Below are 23,533 nucleotides of genomic sequence, written 5' to 3' on the forward strand. Positions count from 1 at the left end.
AAGGTACTGTAATGGCAAATGCCTTTCAGTTGCACAGATTCATGGTGAATGATCCGTTTGCCAGTTAGTGGCCATAAGGCATAATGGCTAAATGGAAACGCTTAAGTTCATGACAGCACACAATGGGAGAAAGGCTTTATTGCCAAGGACGAGGAAGCTGTGAGCTGTGAGCCTCTTGGTCCTGTTGGCATCCCAATTCCCAACAAATCCCAGCTGGAACAGCCAGTGGGCAGGAATGGTAAGCGGTGTGGGCCGACCACATCTGGAATGGCAGGCTGCAGTTTATCCCTCACGGAGCTACAGTTCCCAGCGTCCTTAACAAACTACTTGGAGGGAAGCCACATGCTTTAAATGTATGGGGCGGATGTGACCTAGGATGGAGGATACAGGTGCGAGAATGCGAAGAAAGCAGCTTACTGTACAAAGGTAGTATTTGCATTCGTAGCTCTAACCCCCAGTTGCCTCTGGCCTTGCCCACCACTGGCATGTGGCCCCTGGAAAGTTGCTCATAAGGGATTGTGGCCCTCAAGCTGACGAAGATTCCTCACCATGCTATGACATAGTTGGGGTTGACCATGATGTGCCAACCAGTGTCTGCCTGCATTCTTTTTTCCAATTTGTGTTTTCTTTTCTGGCTCCTCATTTGGATCATTTTCTTGCCTCTAGTAGCTTCCTTGACTCTGCTGGTTAACCACACTGGCATCCTCTCGGCCCATTTGGATACCTTCTAGCAGAGCTTCTCTTCTTGTTGTGGTTTTGAATCATGCCAAGCATTCTGGAGAGATGTGATCCTCTTGACTTTCCTCTTTTTGAAGTCAAATGTGATTTGTGTGGGACTCTCTTGGCAACGGTCTGTTCAAGACATCTAACGAAAAATAAAAACCTAACTATCTAGTTTGGAAAAGGGTCTGTCCATTTGTTCCCTATACAGTGGTACCTCAGGTTACATACGCTTCAGGTTACATACACTTCAGGTTACAGACTCCGCTAACCCAGAAATAATGCTTCAGGTTAAGAACTTTGCTTCAGGATGAGAATAGAAATTGTGCTCCGGTGGCGCGGCAGCAGCAGGAGGCCCCATTAGCTAAAGTGGTGCTTCAGGTTAAGAACAGTTTCAGGTTAAGAACGGACCTCTGGAACAAATTAAGTACTTAGCCCGAGGTACCACTGTAGGTTCCAGCCGCTTCTGGAGATATTGCCGCCAAACATGGCGCCAGGGTTCCTGCGGTGGGGGCAGCGGAACTCATCGTTGGATGCCAGCTGCCATTTTGAACCAAGATGGCGGACCAGAATGTGGCTTGGGCGTGACTTTACACAATCTTTGGCGCAAGGGGTCCCAACTAAAATGAAAAACGCTATCCATTAAGAAACCTCGCAACCTTTTTTGGATTCTAAACATTGTTTAGTGCCGGTAACCCCCAACCTAGTAAAAAAAAAAAAAAAATGATGGTGATGATGCAAGGCGGTGGTAAAAGCAGAGGCAGTTTGCACATGCTCAGAGGCAATCCTTATCTCCCTAAAGCTGAGCGTCGGTATGTGTGGAGGGGGGGGCAGGTGTCTGGGTACACATCGCAGCTTAGGTTCACAGGTGCGCGCGCGCAATCCCGCTCCTCGCGGGCCGCCGGAGTGAGTCCGGATTGCAGCGAGCCTCATCAAGATTCTGTGCGCGCCGGCGAAGCGATGCAGCGCATGCCAATGCGCCTCTCTCCTCTCCCTCCTCCGACGCCGACGCCGCGCTCCCCTCCCCAAGTCAACCACCCCCTCCCAGCAGTGGGAGCCTGATGAGAGGGAGAGAAAAAGGCAGTGCTGCCGCCGGCCAACGCCCCTCCCAGCCTCGACACCCCCAAAGGGACACCCCCCTCCAGCCTAGCCACCTCCGCTTCCGCGCAGCGCCCACCCCCTCTCTCCACGGGGGTGTAGCTGGATAACGGGAGGGCGGAAGAAGAAGGGAGAAGGAAGGAGCGTTTTGGCTGCTGCGGCTTTGGCAGCCAACAGATCGCAGCCTCTGGCCTCCCCCGCCTGGCTTTGGGGGGTGGGTGGTAACGGGGGGGGGGAGAGGAGGAGGAGGGGGCCAACCGGAGAGATCTCGTTCCTCCCCATCACCACCCCCCAGGAGGACTATCCAGACGCGGACCGCGGATCTTCGCCCCTCCACTTCGCTTGCCTCCTCCGCCGCCGCCGAATGATTGAAGAATCGTAGAGAGAGAGAGAGAGAGAGAGAGAGAGAGAGAGAGAGAGAGAAAAGGGGGGGCGCTGCGTCTCTCCCACCCAATTTGCAGAAGGAGGGTCGACGTTTGCTCCCAGAATCCGGAATTGCGGGGGGGTGAGCCAGAAGAAGGCAGCGTTCGATTACAGAGGAGGGGGGTCCGGGAAGGGGGTCCTACCCCCACCCCCCGAAAAGGGGGGTGCTGCATCCTGGAGAGACGGACATGGGGAGTTTCCTATTTTATGGGCAGTTCTCCCCCCCTGGACAGGAGGGGGCCTGCGAGGCTTTGACTCCTGAGACATCTGATTAGCCCCCCCCCCCTTCCTCCAACAACCCCATACGACCCTGAACTTGCTGTGCACCACGGTTTGGCTGCAAGGGGCTGGGGGGGCCAGGCCCCCTGGGAGCAAAGGACCCCTCTTGTCTCACTCTCCCCCCCCCCAACCATTTTCTTCTCTTGAGCCTTGCGGTACTGGGGCTGTTTTCTGGATGGAGAGGTGATCCGAGAGTTCTCCAAGGATACTCCGTGGAAGGGAGATTCTGAGGGAGCCGAGATCTGGAGAGTGTACGCTTTTATTTTCCAGAGAAATATATATATATATTAAAGAAAGGGGTGGGGGAGAACGGCCTCTCCCCAAGGAAGACCACAGAGGAAAGTGGGCCTCCCCCCTCTCGAAGAGGGGGAGCTGCAAGGAGACAGAGGCCGGGGGGCGCAGTTCACGGATTCCGTAAGTGGGGAGCACTTGGCTCTTACATTTCTTCTGGGGGGGATGTGGGGTGGGCGAAAGAGGGTGCCTCTGTGTTTGTTGTCCCCCTTTCCTCGCTCCCTCGGATGTGGCCTCCGTCCAAGGGCCCTACAGGCATATGTGAGGGTGATGGGGGGGGGAATGGTGGGTCTTGGGGGGCAGGGATCAGAAGGGGGTGTTTGGATTTGAGGCTGGAGGGTGGGTGGGTTGCCTTTCAGATGCTGTGTTTGGGCTGAGTAGTTGGGTGGCTCGACGGAGACGTACGACGTAGAAGGTGGCCGAACTGGGTGAAATGGGTTTTGGGGGTGAGTGGGTGGGGGTCGTGGGGAGAGGCCACACGAAGATGCAGTTTATCTTCCCATCTGCCCACCCTCCTGCACAATCCATCGCTTGCCATAGATCATGTCTTTCCCCTCCTAATCTCGCCTCGTATCCCATCTCTCCCCCCCCCGAATGAATTATTACATTTGAGCCGCACGCTCACCGCTGCTTTAGAAAAAGACTTATTTACAGCAGCCGAGTACCCCAGGGCTTCCCCCTCCCCACTGCCTCTCCCTCGCCTTCCTAGGCTTTCTGGCTCCCTCAATCTAGGCCAGAGAGCTCTCTTGGTCTCCCAGTTGGCCTAGGTTGTTTCTGTTAGCCAGGCCCATCAGCCGAGGCCACAGCCCTCCCTTCTCCTTGTTAAGGGGGGGGGGGATGGTGCAGGTGGGTGGCATCGGATAAATCCAGGGGCTTTTCCAGCGCAGTAGGCAAGGCCGACAGAGTCTCGGTTGGAGAGCAGAGATCTGGGGATAGTTAAGGAATACATGTGTCGGAGATGGGTTTAAGCCCGCACAAGTTTCTAGCCCACATTTTGTGTGTGTGTGTGTGTGTTCACTAGTGCACTTGCTCACAACTCTCTGCTGCACCAGTCTTTTGTAGCATAATGATGGTCTAAGGGGTGGAAAGAAAGAAAGAAAGAAAGAAAGAAAGAAAGAAAGAAAGAGAGAGAAAGGGCCAACTCTGTTTCAGGATACAAAGGCCCCGTTGCCTCTAGGCCATTCTTAGTTGCCACGGGCTACACAAAGTCTGCCTGCCTGTGCAAGTCTCCTTCACTCCCTGTGTAATTTTTAAGAAACACTTCTCTCGTTCTGTCCCCTTTCCTGGCTCTTCTGCAAATCTCTGTCTGTGTGTCAGAACAGAGCCATCAGAAGCTTCCCAGCTTCACCCACCATGCATTGCTCTGGTAATCCTTACAACAGCCCTCGAAGGTAGGCCTCTGTTGCTATAATTTCTCGGTCCATTGTTCTCAAGTTAGACTTTAGGCCCACAGACATTCCCTGCTCTGTTTCCAGCTCCTTTACCCCACAATGCAGTTCACTCCTTGTTTCCTTCCTTCCCGAAGGAGGTCTCCTGAGGTCTCTCCATCTTCTGACGTCTTCTTTTGCATCCTCTCAAGCCTCTTTGCCACAGTCCCAATCCTTCTGCCCAGGACACCTGCTTGGGCAACTCTCGGGTTCAACCCCCCCCCCCCCGTTCCATATCACCGGATATTCTCCCTGGTATCTCCAGCTCCCCCTCCCACAAGCCCACCTTCCACTCCAAATCCTCCCCATGTAAAACAGAGGCAGGCTTTTGAGACTTTGGAAGCGGCCTGCCATCAGGCAAACTATATGTCCACCTAACCCAGTGCTGCCTGCTCTGACTGGCAGTCACACTCTCGCATCTCAGGCAGAGGTCTTTCCTGATCCCTTTCTAACTGGAGATACGAGGGATCGAACCCCTGGACCTTGTTCCTGTAGAGCACTGAGTTATGGTCCCACCCTCAAGCTCCCATCCCACATTGATCCCACATTGGGTCTCTTAATGCAGGCTTCCCATTGGGACACCTAGTTGGCCACTGTGAGGACAGAATGCCTGATCCTGCGGGGATCTTCTTTCATTGTTCCTTACAAACCCACCTACATGTCTGGAAGCAGCAATGACCAAGGATGGGGCATCATTAACGACTGTTTGGAAGAGGGAAATTCAGCAACTTTTCTGCCCTGCTTGCTGAAATTCTCTCTCTTGCACAACTGCTGTAGGTACAGTTGGGAACCTTCTCCTCCTCTGTCCATCCTAATAGGGGCCCCCTTTCTTCCCAATCTCCCACCTACACCTCTCCCCAAACCGAACCATTAGGAAGCACCCCCAGTGACCTCTCTCCTGCCATCAGTTACCTTGCACACCTGCCTTGTATCTCACTATTGCAACCTCCTGCATAAGCTCCCTGATTCCTCCTCCAGCCATGGCCGTGTTTCCTTTCTCCAGGATGCACCCCTTGCTCCTTCTTGGTTGGTTCTTTGTTGTCATCCCAGCCTGCCTCCATTCTCCCATCCCCAATCTGCCCCTAGGCAAGCTACTATCTCCTCCTCCTGTGGTGCCCTTTGCTCTTCCCCCCATCATACTTCCATCCTCCTTGTTTGCTCCTTGGATGTAATCCTTGCCTCCCTCTCTGTGTGTGATGATCTGACCTCTCTCTCTTGCCTGACTCCCTTCCTTCCTTTGAATCTCATACCCAACACCCTTTGCTTCCCATTAAGAGCCGGCTCGGCCATTGCTTAGCAGGGTGAAGTGGCCCAACTCAGGGAGCAAATTTATTTGGTGGAGGTTGGCGGGAAGAGCAGCACATTGTTAACGGCTTAGTTGGCGCTCACCATGGTGGGCCCTAAAAGTCAACCGAGGAGGCTTTCTTATTCGGATCTCATCCGGCTTCCACACGGTGCCCTGTGCCCGCTAACTTCCCTCTTTTCCTTCTCTCCAGTGCCTGCCTCCTTCTCCTCTCCTGACCAGCTGGGAATTTTGGAACCCCTGTGCCCTATTTCCACCCCCTTTCCTCCCTGCCCCTTTCTGTCTTGGGTGCGCAGCAGCCTTGCTGAGCAGCTGTTGAGGCCGCGGGTGGCGGTTGGTGAGGAGAGGGGTAGAGCTCTGCCCCTGCCAGCCCCGGTTAGCATCTCCCCACCCCCCTGGCAGCTTCACCAAGCTCCGTGGCAAGAGACGGAAACGGATCCGAGACAGGGACCCAATTGCTGTGACAGCCACAGCAGATTTGCCGAGGCCTGGGTGTCACAGCCTTCCTGGGGCTTTGGTGGAGTGTGGTGGGGGGGGGGAGGAAATGGGGTGGGGGGGCCAGGGAGGTGCACGGGTTTGTGTCTCTCTCTGTGTTTAACGTCTCTCTGTGTGGCTCAGGAAGCGAAAGGGAAAGGACAGTGGCGTTTCTGGGTGCCAGGGAGCTCAAAAAGGTCTCATTTCCTTATCCAAGCTTTCCTTGCTCTGTTTGCTGGGAAGAAAAGGAGCTGTTTTATTCAGGGGGAGTTTTTCCTGGGGAAGAAGGGATGGGAAGTAGCAAGGAAAATGCTGGAGGGTGCCAGCGTTGAGCTCTGGGTCCTCAGCAACAACTTGGCTGCTTGTTTGCAGTCTGTTGTGGCACCTGCTTAGGAAATGTGCATGTTTCATGGCCTGGCGTGTCTCCATGACTGCATTCACATGCTCCGTTTGAAGCACTATAAACTGTCATGGCTTCCCCCAAAGAATTCTGGGAACTGCAGGTCCCAGAGTGGAATAATGATCATTCTCTCTTCCCAGGGAACTCTGGGGATTGTAGCTCTGTTAGCTGGGTAGTGCGGTCTCCTGACAACTCTCAGCACCCTTAACAAACTACAGCTCCCAGAATTCATTGGGAGGGGGAGCCACAACTGTTTAAAGTGGTATCACAGTGGTTAAAATGTTTGGTGTGACCATGGTTCAAGAGTTGGAATCCTTAATGGAGATAAGTCTTTCCCCCAGTGTAGGACTGGAGTGTGGAAAGTCTGGCCCTCCAGAGATGCTGCTGGACTACAACTCCCATCATCCCCCGCCGTCGTGGCCAATGCCATCTGCGAGGCCACAGCATTCCCCAATCTTCTCTGTGGATCTAGGCCTGGCCTGCTGGATTTGTGACTCTACAGTTCACCAGCAGCGGAGAAACATCTCTGCTTTGCTTTCTGCCTGAGATGGCAAAGATGGGGCAGTGTTGTTGAGCATTTTGCAGCTGCAATAAATCAGGGGTGGGGGCTGCAATTCAGCTTGATGGGTCGTGTTCAGCAGGCACAGCTGGTGGGCACAGGGATGCTTGTGACTTTGGACACTGGTGGCGATTTTAGGACCCACCACAATAGATCAACATGTGCGCTGTGCTGTGAAAACGATCCAGAACATCTCCCTGGAACGTTACGCTGTGTCCATTTCTTTCCCAACCACCTCCTTCTGAATCCCTATTCCCAGACCATAGGTTTTTATCAAAGAAGTATACCCCTCAGCCCCCATCGCAAAAATACCAAAGTCTTAGCACTGACATCTGCATGGGGCCCTATTTATCCCTTGTTATTCTTGTCCCTCTCCTTTTGTTTTGTCTCCCACAGTCAACGTTTAGACTGTAAGTTGCTTGGGGCACAGACTGATCTGCCTGCTGTCCTCAAGTACGTTGATGGTTCTAGAGAGGAATGTTCCCCTTAACTTGAAAGAGTTCGAGGCATGCACTTGTACTCTGGTTTTGTCCTACTGAGAATAAGCCCAACTCCTTTTCTTCTACAGGTACAGTAAAATGTGTTGGGAATGAGGTGGTAGAGTCCTTGAATGGGAGAGGACTGTACCACTTCACAGGCTGCAGGGAGCAATTGCTTCCCTAAATGGTGGGAAAATCCCTATCACACCCCCCCCCCCAAAAAAAACCCTAAAGCAAAACATCAGATTGTTCATAATAAGCCTTAACAGTTCAAAAGACGTAAGATAAGTTTTCCCCAACCTGGTGTCTTCCAAAGCTTTTGGGCCAGAACTCCCATCGTTCCTTGCCGGCGTAGCTGAGAGTTGTAGCCGAAAACTCCCAGAAGTTGGGGAAGGCTGAGTAGGAGTTCAGAAATGTAACATTTCTATGTACTGATAAAAAATTCAGACTTAACAAGTGGAAAATCTAGAGCGGTGATCTTCAGCTTCTCCAGAACTGAGGCCTACCTCTGATTCCTAACCTGCAATGTGGGACCCGCTTTCCCACATTCTCTTTTGATTTATACTTATTATAATATGCTAATGAGGCATATTATTGAATTTTGAAATGGCAATTCACAGAGCAATGGACACAGTGGTATCTTAGCATTACTACTAAATGAAAACCAGCAAGAAATTAACTTCCCCCTGATTCCAACCCTACTGCAGGAAGTGGAGTGAGGCTGATGTTTTTATCCCTGCTTTTTCTACCCTCCAACATTTCTCCGATGCAAATAGGGACATCCTATTCTGTTGTTGTTGTTGGGCCGCCTTCAGATGTCTTCTACAGGTTGTATCTCCTTGGCTCGGAGGTTACATAACTCCATACCTGCCAACATTTCTTCGATGAAAATTTGTTGTTGTTGTTTAGTCGTTTAGTCGTGTCCAACTCTTCATGACCCCATGGAGCAGAGCACACCAGGCACTCCTGTCTTCCACTGCCTCCCGCAGTTTGGTCAAACTCATGCTGGTAGCTTCGAGAACACTATCCAACCATCTCGTCCTCTGTCGTCCCCTTCTCCTTGTGCCCTCCATCTTTCCCAACATCAGGGTCTTTTCCAGGGAGTCTTCTCTTCTCATGAGGTGGCCAAAGTATTGGAGTCTCAGCTTCAGGATCTGTCCTTCCAGTGTGCACTCAGGGCTGATTTCCTTAAGAATGGATAGGTTTGATCTTCTTGCAGTCCATGGGACTCTTGAGAGTCTCCCCCAGCACCATAATTCTTTATGGTCCAGCTCTCACTTCCATACATCACTACTGGGAAAACCATAGCTTTCACTATACCGATGAAAATAGGGATGTCCTAAAGAAAAGCAGGACGTTCCGGGATCAAATCGGGAAACTGGATGGCTTCCGGGTCTCTCCCTGGAAAATAGGGGCACTTGGAGGGTCTGTAAACTCTCATATCCTGTAGCCAGACTTCTGCCGTCACTTCCTGGGTCCCCTTGTTGCTGCCATGATGTCAACTGCTGGGCAACCAAGCTACCCGCAGAACGAGACACTGGCATTCCAATCCCCAAAGTACTTCTATTCTGGGAGAAGCCTAGAAAGCCGTTGAGACAGACTGGAAAGCAAAGAGAGTGTCCCTTGTTCCACTGAAAAGCTCCTTCACTAACAATGTAGCTCTAGGAAGGTGGGGCACGTGGTTGGCCAGAAATCCTGTTTTTATTGGAAAAAATGGCTCTTGACTATCTCTTGACCCATCACGAAAATGAGTGTCTTGTCCAAAGGAGATGCTGTAGCCCAGAAACTGCATGAAATGCTCCTTTGGTTTGGTCAGCCTTAGCTTGGAGTCCAATATGGCAGCGTCAGCACTGTCGTGACCCATCTGGTATGGCCTCACTTCCTCCCTGTGGGTCCTGACCCACTGGTAGAAGACCTCTGATGCTGAACAGAACAATCCATCAATTTATTGCAGGCAGTACACCAAGCACTTTAAAAAGCATGCTGTGCAGGGAAATCTCACAGCAGCACAGGTTGAGAACAGTTGTACTGTATAAAGCAGGCATAGGCAAACTCTGGCCCTCCAGATGTTTGGGACTACAATTCCCATCATCCCTGACCACTGGTCCGGTTAGCTAGGGATGCTGGGAATTGTAGTCCCAAACATCTGGAGGACCGGAGTTTGCCTATGCCTGGTATAAAGCTTCGATAATGTTGAGTGAGGCCCTGAAGATTGTTCTTCCAGGTTCAGGCATGGATTTGCTTACTTCTTCTCACTGCTACAGATAGTAAGCAACTCCTTTGCCAGTGATACTGTTGGGATTTTACCCTCCATTAGATATTTAACATACAATTGAACTGACCTTCCGGGTAGTTTGATCAGCAAAAGGCCAATCCATCCATCCATCCATTGACTGACTAAGCAATCAATTAATTAATTAACTGAAGGGGAGAACCATGTATGCCACTTTGAGCTTCCTTGAAGAAAAAGGTGAGATAGAAATGCAATAGGTAAATAAGCAAGTAATATAATGAACTGTATGCTGCTGAACTCTAGCACAGAAAATGCAGAACGGAAGGGCACAGAAAGTATTTTCTTTCTATAATATCGTGGTTATGATTTGATAGACGGGGTGCAGAAGAAGGGGAGGAACAACAACGCCATGCGAAAAGGGGTGGGAAGTCGACAAAAATAAGAGAAAAGATGAAATTGTGTTTTGGCTGTATATGCTAAAAACGTTAAAACTTAATAAAATATAAAGGAAGGGAGGGAGGGAGGAAGGGAAAGAAAGAAAGAAAGTTCTTTATCACTAGGGAGGTGAAATCCCTGTCAAACTTCATGTGCCCCCATTAGCTATGAGACTGTGGATTGGAAATAGTGGAGGGTTTAAGGGACATGTTTACTTCCTGCAGTGGTGGCTTGCAGTATAGCATGGAAAACGAGAGGGCCGGCTGGTCATTTTGGGATAGTTCCTCCTGCCTGATTTGCCAAGATGCAGACTGTAGAACAGGATTGTGCTCAGATGGCATATTGAGCTGGGCATGCAGACTGGAGCAGATCATGCGTTGATGCTTGCTTGAAGACTTGCGTGTGATTTCTTGGTTTCTAACATTTTTTTCCCCCTCGGGGGCAGCGGCTGGATGTAGTGGAATTGATGGGTGCTGCCGCCTTGATGCTGCAAAGCTCCCGGAGAAGGGAGTTGTCATAGAGAGCTCTGGGTTTCCTTTTCAAATACTGTATCTGTGGCAGAGGAAATTAGATTGCATTTCTCCAGTACTGGCATTTTCAGGGTGCCAACCTGACTTGCAACAGGGCTAGTTTTTTAATACCAGGCATCTCTGCTTGGACTGGAATATTTGTTTAAAGAGAGAGCTTCAGAGCATGTGCAGAATGGCCTCTCCCTGCAAACTGGCCACAGTCGAAGCACATCTGAACTTTCAAATTTTCCCTGCTTTTGCCACTTTGTCCTCTGTGCCCAACATATCAGTCAACTGGAATGCTCTGTCCTTCCTCTGTGAGCTTGCATGCATGTGGCTACTAGGCTAGAGTGTTTCATTCATTCATTTGTGTAATATATTTATGTTTTGCCTTTCTTCCAAGCTGGGATTCCAGGTGGCTTACAACACTTAAAAATGTATATATAAATTATAAAAATGCAAACTGGTTAGAAACAAAACTTAAAACACATCAGAACACATTTAGAACCAGTAATTGAAATCCAGTTTGCCTCTAGAGCAGCCCTGATCCTTAGTTTCCAAAGGTCTGTCAGAACAGGAAGGATAGGAGCCAGTCTAACCACTCTTGGGAGCGAATGCTGCAATATGGGAACAGCCACCGAAAAGGCTCCTTCTCACATCATCACCAACCAGGCTTCTGATGTTGATGGGACCGAGTGGAGGTGCTCAGCTGGGCATCTTAGCACCAGGGCAGGTTCATATAAGGAGATAGGATCTTTCAGGTAGCCTGGGCCCACGTCATATATGCAGAGCTGACCTCAAGGATTTGGCTTTCAGGCTCCCTGGAAACTGCTGTTGTTTACAACAGGAGTTTCATTGCCATTGAGGAGGCACACCTGTGTCTCGGCTGGAATGGAAGTGAGGACCAAGGGCTTACTCACACTTGTCTTTTGCTCTGTTCTTCCAGGCCCAGGTTCATGCCAGGAGAAGGAAAACTGGTCCTAAATCTCTGCTGCCTTGCAGGATATCTTCAGGAGAATAAATCCCTAAGGAATAAACCCTTAGTCCCTAAGATGGTTGGATGGCACCTTGTACGCCTCCTTCCGCAGCTCCACATCAGTGAGTCTGAGAGGGGGGTCTTGTCTTCTGGGCAGCCCAGGACCTCCATGCACACCGCCCAAGCTTGCACCCAGAGGAGGTCACTTTGGCATTGCTAACGCAGAGGTTCAGCTTCACCCCCGGAGGCCAGTGTGGTGTAGTGGTTAAGAACAGTGGACTCGTAATCTGGTGAACCGGGTTCGCTTCCCTGCTCCTCCACATGCAGCTGCTGGGTGACCTTGGGCTAGTCACACTCCTCTGAAGTCTCTCAGCCTTACTCACCTCACAGAGTGTTTGTTGTGGGGGAGAAAGGGAAAAGGAGATTGTTAGCCGCTTTGAGACTCCTTAGGGTAGTGATAAAGTGGGATATCAAATCCAAACTACTCCTCCTCCTCCTCCTCCTCCTCTTCTTCTTCTTCTTCTTCTTCTTCTTCTTCTTCTTCTTCTTCTTCTTCTTCTCCTCCTTCTCCTTCTCCTTCTCCTTCTCCTTCTCCTTCTCCTTCTCCTTCTCCTCCTCCTCCTCCTCCTCCTCCTCCATTGTCTCTCAAGACAGATGGCTGCCAACACTTTATCTGACTTAATATAAGGCAGATTCTGTAGCTTGCGAACCCCCCGCTTCCAAACTGAAGTGGTAAAGGGTGAGGGGATGTCTTCAGGGAAAGCATGTTTTACAGGAGTTGGGATATTAGTCTGCTTTGATCACTTGCAAGACTTCAGCCCTTCTGTAAGTGCAGGAGCTGAGGAGAGCAGCATGGGCAAAGTGGTCTCGGCTGTCCCTTGATAACTGAACTCCTAGGACTGGGAAATCTTTATAAACAAGTATATGTAGATACACACATGCTGAGTTCGATGATCCGTCTGTTGAGCCTGTACATAAGTAAAGCCCCTACGTTGCAGGGTGAAGGTTAAAGATGCTTGTTGGGTCTGGGAAGGGCAAAGGCCCCAGGTCTAGGGAATGAATCCGCGCAGGGGGACAGAGCCACTACCAGCATCTCTGTAAGCTGATTATCTCCGCAGCCTTCTCCTTGCTAGGATTGCAGCTGGGAGCGCAGGAGGCCTTTGATCCCATTAAACTCTTACCAGGGCTTTGCCCACAGCTAATCGGGGACTTCCTGCTAAGAACCGCTGTAATACAACCTACCTCCGAACATTTGACTGAGGAAACGAGCCAGGTTTAGGGTCTCTTTTTCTCACCACCAGCTCAGTATGGGCTGGGCAGGGCTTTGAGAAAAGCCTTCTAGATTGTTGAAAAAAAAGGAATCTAGCACATGACCTGCAGCTGTGGCTTGCCAGGGGCTGAACTGATGTGGTTAAGTTTTGCACACACACCCTCTCTCTCTGCAGCTGCCATGCGCTCATGGGGTGAAATGGTCCCTCGGCTGAGTAGCATAAGGAATCGGCAATGTTCCAGGGGCTCAGTCCAGTTCCCCATATCAGTATAACCCCACCCATGCTTTTTATGTATCACTTTCTTCCTCCCCCCCCCCAAGTGAGATATAGGTAAAGGTACTTGAACCTTCTCCTTGGTGCATGGGCATAGTTGGGCAGCTGCCCCCCCGTAAACAAAGTAAATAAATACAAATACTTCACTAAAAGTAGAAATGATCAGAATATTTGAAATTTAAATGCTTGTGGAGGTCTCTTGGGTGGTGTTGCGCTGCATTCTAGCGATGCAACTGGCAATCCGACTGAGTGATAGGCAGAGCCAGAGAGAGTGTGATGACAGGCGGGTGTCCTCCCCCCCAACATAAATAATAATAATAATATATATATATATTGTTGGGCGGCTTCCAACAAAATGTTAAACTACAAAACATTGGAAGTTTCCCTAAACAGGGCTACCTTCAGATGTCTTCTAAAAGTCTGGTGGTGGTTGTTCTTTGTGACATCTGGTGGGAGGGCGTTCCACAGGGCGGGTGCCACTACCGAGAAGGCCCTCTGCCTGGTTCCCTGTAACTTGGCTTCTCGCAGTGAGGGAACCGCCAGAAGGCCCTCGGCGCTGGACCTCAGCGTCTGGGCAGAACCATGGGGGTGGAGACGCTCCTTCAGATCTTGGCTATGTCCATGCCTTGGTGTGAAGAGCAACAGACTGAGCTCACTTATTGCAGGAGAGCATAGGGACCTGCAACGGACCACGGATCCAACACATTGTCTATGCTTGGCTGGCTGTGGCTCTTTAGGATTCCATTTCTTTGGGGGGGTCTCTCATCCCTACCTGGAATGAACCTTGACCTCCTGCATGCTGATGCTGTGTCACTGAGCTGCCCCCTTCCCTGGAGTGATAAGTAGCAACCATTTCTTTTTATTTAAGTAATGTATTAATTAACTGGGACGCAGGTGGCGCTGTGGTCTAAACCACTGAGCCTAGGGCTTGCCAGTCGGAAGGTCAGCGGTTCGAATCCCCGCAACGGGGTGAGCTCCCGTTGCTCGGTCCCTGCTCCTGCCAACCTAGCAGTTCGAAAGCACGTCAAAGTGCAAGTAGATAAATAGGTACCACTCCAGCAGGAAGGTAAACGGCGTTTCCATGCGCTGCTCTGGTTCGCCAGAAGTGGCTTAGTCATGCTGGCCACATGACCCAGAAGCTGTCTGCGGACAAACGCCGGCTCCCTCGGCCAGTAAAGCGAGATGAACGCTGCAACCCCAGAGTCCGTGACTGGACCTAACAGTCAGGGGTCCCTTTACCTTTACCTATTGATTAACTGGAGTATTCATAGCCTGCTCCTCCAGTGTAAACACACCAGTCAGGGTGGCTAGGACTGTATAAAAGTTGCAGTTTTATAAATAAGTTTTTAGATATTTTTACTTTGGATTTTTTTCTTTTAAAAAGATTAGGTCTCTAGTAGGGCTGAGCAATATGCGGTTTTCAGCATCGTGATATATCACCGGCTAAACATGATGATACAGTGGAACCTAGGTTGTCGAACATAATCCATTCCAGAGGACCGTTTGACTTCCAAAATGTTTGACAACCGAGGCGCAATTGACAGTCGCCAATTGCAATTGAGAAAATGGAGAAATGCACCTCGGAAGCCGTTCAACTTCCTAGGCACATTTGAAAATGGAAGCATCCAATTCTGGGTTATCGGTGTTCGAAAGCCGAAACTTTCGACTTCCGAAGCGTTCGACAACCGAGGTTCCATTGTATACCGATATATCACAATATCTGAAATAAGGATAGAGCTACATAGAGGCATTGGCAAGCTTCACGGTTTTTCTCGCATTGTGATTTTTGCATAGCGCGCGCACACACACACACACACACACACACACCATGATTCACAATCTATTGCCAGGTCAAAAATTATGAAACCAATATCATGGTATGGACTTAAAACCGGTTTTGGATGATATATCACTATATCGCCCAGTGCTAGTCTCTAGCCCACAGATGGAGAACCTAAGCCCTTTGGACGCTGTTGGACTACAACTCCCATCATCCTTGACCATGCTTGCTGGAGCTGATGGGAATTGTAGTCCAGCAACTTCAGGATGTTCCCCACAGGTTCCCCACACCTGCCTTACGGTTATGAAAGTTGGTTCAAAAGCTTGTGAGTGATATATTGTGTGGCATTTGTAAAGCCAAAAAGGAATTTGGTAGGGTTTGCAACAGAGAAGGACTTGAGCAGATCTTCCGTCTCTTGCTGTGCTGTGTCTAGAAGCAGAATGAATTATAGAAAGTAAGGGAAGAGATATTCGAAGCTCCTTTGACCGGGGATCGCAGTGGGACCGGGAGGAAAATGAATTTGTGCATCCGCAGGCAGCAATTCTTCTATCATGCTGCCTCTATGTCTCTGAAAAACGGTTCTGGGCACACATGAGGATTATCTCACAAACACGATGACCGAGTGCTGAAGCCCCAAGCTGGTCACAACAGCACAGCTATAGCCACAAATAAGATGCCCTCTAGCTTGTGTCTGAATTATGTGCTCTGTGGGCACCCATAAAGAGCAGACTCCCAGATTTATGCCTTGTCTTGTTTCGTGGGCACAGCTGAGGTAATAAGACACTCCACCCCAGTGGTTTTCTCAAATGGCGTTCGGGGAAATCCCTGGGTTCATACTGGGGGGTCCTCGGGGACAAGATCAGTAATGGCAGACAAGTTTTACTGTCCCCCATTAACTAATCTCCCTCTGCATGAAGGGTTGCCATAAAGAAAAATCACCCTACTTGCCATACGTCTGGGTTTTCCTGGACATTTTTGCCAATTCAGCAGAAATCCTCCTGGGTGCCATTTTGCAACCCGATTCCTGGATGTGTCCGGGAAAACCTGGACTTTTGGCAGCCCTACCTGCATGCAAGCTCTGTGTGAAGCCAGTTCAACCTGGGGAAGCAGAATGATTAATTGGTTAGATTAACCATTTAAATATGTGTGTGTGTGTATATGTATGTGTGAATATGAAATATATGTATATCAGTGTGGAGTAGAGGTTCAAGTGCAGGACTACTGAACTAGGACCTGGGAGACCAGGGTTCAAATCCCCACCCAGCCCAGAATCCCACTGAGTGACTTTGGGCCAGTCACCGTCTCCCAGCCTGACCTACCTCACAGGGTTGTTGTGAGCACAAAAATGGACTGGGGGAGAAGTGTGCAAGTCACTGTGATCTCTTTGTAGAAAAGGTGGGATATAAATGTGTGTTTGTGTGGGTGTGGATACACTTAGAATAACTTAAAATTATTTTTAAAGCAATTATTCTTTTTTTTAAAAAAAAACAGATCCCAGAAAACCTTTTTTTGTTTTGTTTTGTTCCCTACAGGTTTGTCTCCCCTCTTCCCCGGTTTCTCAGCACCATTTCCCTTTCTCATAGGGTCACCTTCCACATGCAGCTGATTTCTGTCAGATTGGGACCTGAGTTCAAATCTTTGCCATGAAGCTCCTTGGGCAACTGTGCAGAGCCACAGCGAAGTCTGACCTACTTCGCTGGGTGGTTGTTAGAGTAATCAGATGTAAAAAAAAGAAAAGAAAAGGATGGGGTTCCTGCACTTTTAAGAGTTGTATGGGGGAACAAGGGGGTGCACCATTTTATATTTTGTCTCAGGCAGCAGAATGTCTTGGGCCTCAGAATGGGTCGCAGAATCCTCAATAGTGCAAAGTTTCTTCAGCAGACAGATCAGTGTGGGAAAACTTCCATGAAAGTGGATATTCTGAAAAACCAGTATTCTACCAAAGGAGAGAGGCATACTCCAGGCCGTGTACGCACTATTCATTTAAAGCACATTCAAAGGACATTCATTCCCTCAAAGAATTCTGGGCAATGTAGTTTCCCCCCTCACAGAGTTAGAATTCCCAGCAACCCTTAGCAAACCATAATGTTCAGAAATTTGTGAGGGAAATAATGTGCTTTGAATGTACTTTAGAGGCATCGTGTGTGCATCCTTTTTTTAATATATATATAAATATTTATTAAGATTTTTATAAGAAAAAAGCATAAATAACAAACAACATTACTTATATCATACACAAAATTTCATAACTTGTTTGGACTTCCTCACGTCTCCTGCTCCCACTTACATTGTTAAAAAGTTTTTTCAAGCAAATTATCATCTTGTTTACAATCTTATATCCACTCGTTTAAATATAATCTAATAGTTCTCCCAAAGGGTTTGTCTTTTCCTTAATCTCACTTATCATCTAATTCCAATCTAGTTTAGTGGTGGCCAATTATTTATGATCAAGCATCCTTCTTAACATTCAATCAAATTACAATATTTTTGTAAATAAGTTTTAAATTTCTTCCAATCTTCTTCAATCCTTTCTTCTCCCAGGTCTCGGATTCTGCCGGTCATCTCTGCCAGTTGCATATAGTCTATCAGCTGCATCTGCCATTCTTCCAGTGTGGGTAGATCTTGAGTCTTCCAATTCTTAGCAATGAGTATCCTTGCTGCTGTTGTTGCGTACATAAAGAATGTTCGGTCCTTCTTTAACACCTTCTGGCCGACAATACCCAGGAGGAAGGCCTCTGGTTTCTTAGTGAAGGTATACTTAAATACCTTTTTCAACTCATTATATATCATTTCCCAGAAGGCCTTCACTTTAGGGCAAGTCCACCAGAGGTGAAAGAATGTTCCTTCATTTTCTTTACATTTCCAGCATTTATTATCAGACGAATGGTATATTTTGGCAAGTTTAACTGGGGTCATGTACCATCTATATATCATTTTCATTACATTTTCCTTCAAAGCATTACATGCAGTGAAGTTCAGCCCAGTGGTCGTGTGTGCATCCTAAGTCTCCGAAGGCTCTCTCAAATTGAGGATAATGTCTTTTTGGTTGGGGCGCCTCTTCAGGATGGTTTTTTTTAAAAAGAGAGCTTTTTTATTATTAAATTTCAAGTATAAGCAACATAAACAACTCCAACCCCCACAGATGAGTGCAATATATCATGTCTGTATTGAAAGCAACTCCAATCAAAATGTCCATCACATTTAAGTGACTTTCCATAGATAGCTGTGAGATGCTGGCATGTTTTGTCACGGCATATCTAATGAAACTGAGCCAAACAGCATAAAACTTGTCGGAATTACAGTATTTCTTTGTTGTTGTGGTTTGTGGGTTAATTTTTCCATGAGCACCTGGTCCAATAATTGTCGAGAAACGAAGTTTCCATTAGGTTTGGGTTTTACGACCTGGGTGCAATAATAGAAACATGACAGAAAGTTTATAAAAATTATTTGTGAAACAGAGGAGTTGAAAAATAGAGGGAGGGAATTCTTCTTCTCTTATAGCTCTAGAAATCATGGACATTCAGATGAAGCTGAATGTGGAAAGGTTCTGGACCAAAATATTATAAATTGTTGATATACGGCCTTTATCCAAAGAATCTGTGGAGTAAAATCCTATTTTTACACCTTCTTTGGAACACTATGCTCCTGGAGTTTTGCTAGCCTGTTGTTTATGCCGAAATTATTTTGTTGCCAGGCAGAGAGCTTTCTAATTCTTCCAGGGTTTCGGTTTGTTTGTTTGTTAACCTTTTTAAGCAGCTTTAGAAGTTCTCTGTCAGCTGTGGGTTTGGTTTTGGTTTTTTTGTCGTCTCTTTGTTGTTACTTTATTTTCCTGTTTGTTAATTATGCAGGGACATCTTGTATGGTTTCCCCCTTTTTTTGTGACCTTCCTTGGGAAGACCTGGGCATCCAAGGTAAAAATAGATAGAAAGACAAAGAGTTGATGTGGGAGGGGGCAGAGAGGAATGTGGCTGAACAATAGAAGGAGAATTTAAGCCGTGTATTATAAATAGAAAAAAATGTCAGAGAACCCTAATTCATTCCCACCTACTCACATTAAACAGCAGCTCTTCGCTTTATTTATTGCTCTATCTCCCCTCCTTTATCTCGTTCGTAAGCTGAAGGTCTGTTATCTTGTCTCCTGCAAAAACCTCCTTGTGGGTAACAAAATCTTTATGTACCACATATTTATCTCTCTGTGTATGTGTGTGTATATCTGCTCTGCCCTCCTGAGGGCCATTTAATATAATCAAGAGGTAAAGCTTCATTTGGACTGTACTATTTTGGGCTGCAAGTGTGGTGTTATGTTTGAGGTGGGGGTCCATTTTTTAAAAAAATCCCTCATGGGCAGGAAAAATCCTCCCTAGCAGGTCACGGAGAAGCTAAATCTAACCTTACTGCCTAACGTGCTCGTTTTGCATATATGTAGATACTTTTGTTTTTATTTTTTAAAGGGGGGGAATGGAGTATTGCAATTTCCCTTACCTGCCGCTTGTCCTGGGATAAATTGGACCACTTGGGGCTTTCTGAATTTACACCCTGAACCTGAGCAATCGAACGCTCAGTCCCTACATGACTAAATCCCTATATTTAGGCATGGAGTTCTTCAACCTCAGTTACCTGCTTAAGTGGGAACAAATATAGAAAATTCACGGGGTTGTGGGAGGACAAATTAAATATTGCGGAAAGCGATTTGCGCGTTAAAAGTGCTGTGTAAAACTTTAATCAACGAGATGTCGAAAGTTGTGCTGGTTGCCTCGGGGGAGAGCCAGCGGGAGGAACAGCGTAATCTTTTTTGAGGGTTTTTTTTGGGGGGGGGGGGATGGATGCTCAGGGGGCATAAACCCAGCTCATCCCCCTTTGTCTCCCACCTTTTCCAGAAGACAACAGGCTGGGCAGAAGGGTTGTGCTAGGGCAGTCGTATTTTCATCAGAGAACAGTTGGAGGGTATGTGACAGGGCTTTTTCAATGGCACTTCCCCATTCATGGAATGACCTGCCTGGCGATGTGCTTCTGTCGCCTCTCTATTGACTTTCAGTAGAAACCTAAAAACATTGTTTACCTAGGTATTCGGTGGCCAAAAGACCCTGTTCCTGGCAACTAGAGAACACTGACTGATATAATGTTTTTAGCTGTCTTTAGAATGTTTTTAGCCGGTTTTTATTTTTATTTTTATATAGTTTTAAAATTATCATTGATGTTTTGGCTGCCCTGAGTTCTTTCAGGAAGAAAGGCGGGATATATATTGAGTAAATAAACAGTAATAAAGGTATATCTTAAAGCAGGGATAGGCAAACTTGGCCCTCCAGATGTTTTGGGACTACAACTCCCATCATCCCTAGCTAACAGGACCAGTGGTCAGGGATGATGGGAGCTGTAGTCCAAAAACATCTGGAGGGCTGAGTTTGCCTATGCCCTGAGGCATGAAACTAGCCGGCCGCCTCAGGTGTGGCAAAGGATGCTATCCCATCACCAGTCCTGAATAAGATTTGACTTCTGTACGTAGAATGGGGAAGGAAGTCATCTTGCTCTTTGTGTCAGGTGACAAAATGTCCTGGGTCTGGCCCTGAGTCTGGACTATTTTCTTCCTGTGGGCGACATTCTGGCAGAGCTCTTGTGCATTTCAACACCTGTATAATCAGCAAAGAGTTAAGAGTGAAGGCTTTTCTCGCCACGGCCTTTCCCTGCCAGTCGAAGCTTCGCTTGTTGAATGTTTTGTTCGTCCCACAGCTGCCAAAGTCGCAGGAGCCCTGCCAGAAGTAAAGTTGGCAACCTTGCATGCCCACCTGCTATTCCTTCAGTACTGCCCTGGTGTCCTGCAATGAACCCAGCAAACCTATACTCCTCGTCCGTTTTCACAGCCTCGGCTTGGATGTCTCCCGGGGAGCCTTCTTGCTAGATTTTCTAACAGCACTTTAAACTGTAGCTTGTTTGTTTTGTTTTTTTATAAAAAGGGATGAAATGTGGTAATTTAAAGCCCTTTAAGGCTGGTGTATCAATTTACATCACAATGAAAGCTGCCTAGGTCAAGAAAACAAACAATCCAGCCTTTCCCACCAGGCCAACCCTGCTGCGAAGGAACACAAAGGCAGTGATATGATTAATACAACAACAGCAGACCTGATTCTGCCTCCACCGCCATCCCATATTAATCTTTTTACTGGGTCCGCTGGGGTTATCCGTTTATCAGCCAACCAACCCGCCTGTAGCGGCACCGTCTAACTAAGGCTACATTCACATCATACATTAGAGCACTTTAAACAGGCATGGCTTCCCCCAAAGAATTCTGGGAGCTGTAGTTTGTTAAGGGTGCTGAGAGTTGTTAGGAGCTACAGTTCCCAGAGTGGTTTAGCAGTCAATCGCTCTTCACAGGGAAGTCTGGAATTTGTGACTCTAGGAGCAGAACCGGGATCTCCTGGCAGCTCTCGGCAAACCACAGATCCCAGAATTCTTTGGGGGGAAGCCATTTTGGAAAGGGTGAATGAGGAAGCCTCGCCTTTTCAATGTGAACTTGAAATATACTTGGAGTCGAGAGTGGATCTCATGCTCTTTATTCAGCTCATAGTGGTGAGGAGGAATGGAAGTTCCCCCACAATATCTGCTTTATATACATTATTTACACAATGGGCTGCACGTGATTGGCTAATTCTGGGATTCTCCTGTAGGCCAATCAGGTTGTGGATTCACTTTCACCTGGATTGGGTGGCTCCTGCGGACCAATCAGACTGCTGCATTCTGAATCCAATTGTTCTAGGACCAATCAGACTGCTGCATTTTTGATCCTATTCAACTCAGTACGTAACAGAACTGAACTTAATTTCTCCTCGGCACAAGGTGGACACGAACAGGCCAGGTTCTGTCTGCGCCGTGGAGATGGGTAGCTGCTGGTTCGGTTGGTGAGCTGTGCCCTTCACTGACAAACGCAGGGGTCACGGATACCACCGGGCAGCATAGGGCAAAGCTGAGCAGTGGGCAGCTATGCGTCCATACGACAGCACTGACAGAACTGCCTCCTTCCTTGACTGCTGCTTCACATCTCCCTCAGGCAAGGACGTGCTTCTCCAGCTCTCCCCCTTGTTGCTGCTCAGTGGCGGCGGCGGCGGCTGAGGACGCCTCGGGCCCAAGCCTCACCATTTGTGTTGGCAGCTCTAAAGAGAGAAGCAGTCCCCAGATTGCAAATTTGGATGCCTGTACTCCAGATTCGTTGGGACGCCATCGTTTGTACTAGGCTTTCTGCTCCTGTACCTTTTTAACAGGAGCCAGAAAAGGACAGCTTCCTTTTCTCCAGACCGTGCCCAGTGCCAAAATCAGCATCCTCTTGGTTGTTCTACCTTCCTCAGAATTTTGTAGGCGGTGGATGAAAAGGCATTCTTTGTGGCAGCTCCTAAGTTGTGGAACTCAGAGGTGCATTTGGTTTCCTACAGTTTTCGGGTAATGTGGAAGACGCACCGCTTTCGACCCAGGGTTTTTGATGCCTGAGGTGTGTGTCTTCACCCTGCTCCCGTGACTGTCATCTGATTTAATTCTGAATTTTAAATTACTGTAACCTGCCCCGGAACCTGCTGGCGGTGGACGGGTAATAAATTTAATGATAATAATAAACAGAAATATTAATAAGATACTGTCAGGGGCTCAGGAGCAGAGGCACAGGGAAGAGAGGAAATGGAGAGCGAAGGGGAAGAATCTGAGGGCAGCGTAGGAGAAGATGACAGTGGCCCGAGAGATTCCATGAGCCTCTCCAGCGAATCAGAAGATTCACAGAAGGGGGCGCCGATGGCCAGGGCAAGGGGGGTCCCAAGTGGGACGCTCCAGAAGCAAGGGGCCAGCGGGGACTCCCAGAGCAGCAGTTGGAGATCAGGACCAGCTTCCCCACCAGAGCGTAGTGGGGGGAAGAGTCCCAGGTATCGGGGCCAGCGTCTCCCCCAGCAGGGAGAGAAGATGAGTCAGGGCTGACCACGCCTCCATCGGAGAGTCAGGGAACGGAGTGGAAGTCAGGTCCAGCTAGCCTCCCGGAAGAGGGAAGCAGTGACAGGAGCAGTGTAACGGTCAGGAGGAAGGTCACTGGCGGGATGCGAGCGCCAAGTTCAAATGTACAGGCGCGCGGGACAGCAGGGAACCCGGATTGGGAACCAGGTCCTAAAGCCCGCCGGAGGCAGGGGGAGGAGTCAGGGGACTCAGCGTCAGAAGAGTCCAGAAAGGGGAGTGCCCCAGCGGACAGGAGGACCCAGAGGAGGAGAGAGCAGAGGAAGAGGTGGAGCAGGGCTAGAGTCTTAAACTGGTGTCAGAGCAGAGGAGATTCAGACGGAGCTTCGGCGGTCTAGGGTTTAAGACGTAGAGCTGCACGCCTCGGCTTTGAAATAGAAACTGAACTTCAATAAAGACTTTTGTATATAACAACGACCTGGCGTTGGTCCTCTGTGAGCTGGGACCTTGGGGCAGCTCTGACAGATACGCTTTTCCCAACCAGCATGGTGCTAAGGTTTCTTTGAAAATAATAATAATGAAAAAAGCAGAATAATACAATCATGCACACAAGTACAAATGGGGGGTTCTACAAAGGATGGTATGGGTCCAGTACAGGTATAACTCACTGTATAAACAGTAAA

The 23,533-nt window shown here is 48.4% G+C and overlaps 1 protein-coding gene across 1 annotated transcript in view; it reads left to right on the forward strand.

The window, feature by feature from the left end:
- The first annotated feature begins 1,709 nt into the window (after positions 1-1,709).
- GRIK5 (glutamate ionotropic receptor kainate type subunit 5) overlaps positions 1,710-23,533 on the forward strand; it is a 95,850-nt gene continuing 74,026 nt past the window's right edge. The window contains exon 1 of the mRNA XM_083753693.1: positions 1,710-2,934. The gene's annotated coding sequence lies outside the window, so the exon portion shown is untranslated. The remainder of the gene's footprint in view (positions 2,935-23,533) is intronic.

Source organism: Podarcis gaigeae (genome assembly GCF_964106915.1).
Source record: "Podarcis gaigeae genome assembly, chromosome: 8".
Lineage (NCBI taxonomy): Eukaryota > Metazoa > Chordata > Lepidosauria > Squamata > Lacertidae > Podarcis > Podarcis gaigeae.